Source organism: Myotis davidii, unplaced genomic scaffold (genome assembly GCF_000327345.1).
Source record: "Myotis davidii unplaced genomic scaffold, ASM32734v1 scaffold969, whole genome shotgun sequence".
Taxonomy (NCBI): Eukaryota; Metazoa; Chordata; class Mammalia; order Chiroptera; family Vespertilionidae; genus Myotis; species Myotis davidii.
This window is the reverse complement of record NW_006299592.1, coordinates 53,762-57,644: the sequence shown is the minus strand read 5'-3', so window position 1 is coordinate 57,644 and position 3,883 is coordinate 53,762. Positions and strand designations below refer to the sequence as shown.

Genomic DNA, 3,883 nt, shown 5'->3' with positions numbered 1-3,883 from the left:
TGAGTGGATTGGAAAACTGGTATTGCTACACAATTGCGAAGATTTGGAAACAGCCTAAGTGCTCATCAGCAGATGAGTGGATTAGAAAACTGTGGTACATCTACACAATGAAATACTATGCTGCTGTAATAAAGAAGGAATTCTTACCATTCGCACTGCAACAGCATGGATGGAACTGGAGAGCATTATGCTAAGTGAAATAAGCCAGTTAGAGAAAGATAAATATCACATGATCTCACTCATTTGTGGAATATAATGAGCAACATAAACTGATGAACAAAAATAGAACCAGAGACATAGAAGCATCGAACAGACTGTCCAACCTATTAGGTAAGGCAGGGCAGGGCGGGGGTGTGGCAGGTGGGGTTGAGAGGGTAAGAGATCAACCAAAGGACTTGTATGCAGCATATGAGCATAACCAATGGACACAGACAGGGGGGTAGGGTGAGGGTTTGTGCTGGGTGTGGGGGAGGCTGGGGAGAGATCAATGGGGGAAAAAGGAGACTTAAGTAATACTTTAAACAATAAAGAATTATAATAATAAAAATAAAAATGAATTGGAATAATTTTGGCCCACAAACCTTGAAAAAGTAATGTCTGATTTTCTTCTACACTCAGATTTGGCCTCAATACCAACTGGAGAATGGTGAAAGCTGGCCCTCAGAGTTAAGCCTCAAGTATAACACCATCCTACAATTAGATCTCTTCTGTAGGAAGAATATAAATGGTTGGAAGTCCCATATGTCCAGACTTTCTTTACTCTAGAGGACAAGACAAAAACAGGCAGAAATTGTAAACTTAATCCCTTGCTCCTGGCAATAACAACTCAAAATCTGCCAGAAGAAAAGTCAGAGGCCACATCCCTGCCCAGGGCTGAGCTGACCTTAAATTGCCCCAAGACAAATAAAGGATCTGGTCATACTTTAGCCCAGATCTGCTTTTCACCCCAGGACATGAGACAAATGAAAAGTGATTTAAAAAAGTTCTTGGAAGACCCTGACAAATATATTGAGGCCTTCCAAACCCTTATTCAAGTGTATAATCTCTCATATAGCGATATAGAGACATCATGCTCATATTAAACTGACCTTCTCAGCCACTGAAAAGCAAGGTATACTAGAGAAAGCAAAAGAATTTGGGAATGACCATTTTCGTACTTATACCAGGGGAATAAAAGGCTCTGAGAAAAGAAGCAAGAATTTCTTTTTTTAAAAAAATTTAAATGCATTTTATTTTTAGACAACCTACATGACATGTTTTTTTCTTAAAAATGCCTCCGCTCCAAATGAATCAAGGCCAAAATAAATGAAGAGCTCAAGATAACATCAGTCCCATTTGTCCTAGTCTTGGTGTGTGGATGAAAAGCAGCAGCCAGTTATGATGACAGGTGATAGAGCCAAACTGCCCAATTTGTTAACTGTGCTTGACTTGTTCTGCAGCCTCTGTGATAAAAGGCTTTGTTCTTTCTGGTCTCTGTTCTTCAAGCTTCCCTTTGATTGATTTCATGTCATCTTTGATGTACTTCTTGTCGGCTTCTTTTGTGAAGCTGGTTTCCTGCAAGTGATGGTTCATGACAATGTCAACACCAGTGATTACTGTGCTTTCCGTTCCTTCACTCTCAGGGCCTTCAGCAGAGGCATTTCCACCAATTAGTGAGTCATCAATGTTACCCTCTGTCCTACTGACCATCTTCTCTTCTACTTCCAGGCACAGCCCGTCCACGATCTCCCAGATCTTGTAGATATTGGAGAATATCTCATCATGGCTGATGAGATCCTGGTAGATGATCATGATGGCGGCTGGAAGGAGATGGAGGCGCTGCCTTAGCAGGAGCATGGAGCTCGGTGAGAGCATGGTGCAGCAGGAGCAGCGCTCAGCTGGCGGAAAAACACAAGAATTTCTTGACAGGAGGCAGTCCCCCTGTAGACTCTCAATAGAATCCTGAAACTGAGAGGTAGAAAATAAAGCACTGCCACAGACATAATAAAAGAAAGCCTGTCAACTACTCTAAATTGACCACAATTAACCAAGGGGCTGACGAAGACCCCTTGGGTTTTTAAGAAAGGGCCAGGGAGGCATTGGTTAAGCTTACCAACATTACCCCAGATTTAGGATTGGGACAACTAATTTTAAGAATAAATTTATCACTTAGGCTGTCCCAGACATCAGGAAGTTACAAGAATTGGCTATTGGTCCAGAGAGTACTTTAGAAGAATCTCCTGAAAGTTACCACCTCTGTGTTCTATAATAGAGACCAGAAGGACGAAAAAGGAGAAACAGGAAAAGCCAGGCCAAAACTAAGACTCTTTGTGCTGCGCTTCAGGAGAGCAAGGGCCCAGAGTCAGAGCTGGAGACTAACCGTCAGTCCCAGTCACCTCCTACAATTGTAGTCACGGTGGACTTATGAGCCGGAGCTGTCCCAAGGGGCGTGGTGAACCCCCAGAGCCCTGTCCTGTCTGTCAAGGAAACCACTGGAAGTCGATTGCCCCTGGAGATGGAGGTTCCTTGGGGTGGGGCTGGCAACCCAGCTGGCCAAAGAGGACTGATGGGATCACTGGGTCAAATGGGAGTTCCATTTTAGTTTTTTGAGGAAACTCCATACTGTTCTCCACAGTGGCTGCCCCAGTCTGCATTCCCACCGGCAGTGCAAGAGGGTTCCTGTTTCTCCACATCCTCTCCAGCACTTGCTGTTTGTTGAATTGTTGATGATAGCCATTCTGACAGGTGTGAGATGGTACCGCATTGTTGATTTGATTTGCATTTCTTGGGTGATTAGTGACTTTGAGCATGTTTTCATATGTCTTTTGGCCTTTCTTCTGTCTTCTTTAGAAAAGTATTTATTTAGGTGAGTTGCCCATGTTTTGATTGGGTTGTTTATCTTCCTTTTGTTAAGTTGTATGGGTTCCTTGTAAAGGTTGGAGATTAAACCCTTATTGGTGATAGCATTTGCAAATATGTTCTCCCATGCAGTGGGCTTTCTCATTGTTTTGTTGATGGTTTCTTTTGCTGTGCAAAAGCTTTTTATGTTGATGTAGTCCCATTTGTTTATTTTCTCTTTAGTTTCCATTGCCCTAGGTCTTAGGAGCAGTATCAGTGAAGAAATTGCTTCTGCATATGTCTGAGATTTTGCTGCCTGTGGATTCCTCTAGTATTTTTTATGGTTTTCCGTCTTATGTTTAAGTCCTTTATCCATTTTGAGTTTATTTTTGTGTATGGTGTAAGTTGGTGGTCTAGTTTCATTTTTTTGCATGTATCTGTCCAATTTTCCCAACACCATTTATTGAAGAGGCTGTCTAGACTCCATTGTATATTCATGCCTCCTTTGTCGAGTATTAATTGAGCATAGTGGTTTGGGTCGATTTCTGGATTCTCTATTTTATTCCATTGATCTGTATGTCTGTTCTTGTGCCAGTACCTTGTGCCAGTTTATGTGATGTAGCACGTTTATTAATTTGAGAACAGTGGCTTTGTAATACAGCTTGATATCTGGTATTGAGAGCCCGCCTACTTTGTTCTTCTTTCTCAGCATTGCAGCAGCTATTCAGGGTCTTTTTTTATTCCAGATGAATTTTTGGAAAGTTTGTTCTAGGTCTGTGAAATATGCTGTTGGTATTTTAATGGGGAGTGCATTGAATCTATATATTGCTATGGGTAGTATGGACATCTTGATGATGTTGATTCTACCAATCCATGAACACGGTATGTTCTTCCATCTATTTATGTCTTCCTCTCTCTCCTTTTTCAGCATCCTGTAGTTTTCCACGTATAGGTGTTTGCCTCCTTAGTCAAGTTTATTCCTAGGTATCTTTTTTTTTAAAAAATATATTTCTTTATTGATTTCAGAGAGGAAGGGAGAGGAAGAGAGAGATAAAAACATCAATGT

General features: G+C 41.4%; 1 pseudogene; it reads right to left on the bottom strand.

Annotated features, from left to right (window-relative positions):
* Positions 1-1,413: 1,413 nt before the first annotated feature.
* On the bottom strand, positions 1,414-1,871 carry LOC102758717 (annotated as a pseudogene).
* Between the last annotated feature and the right edge of the window lie 2,012 nt (positions 1,872-3,883).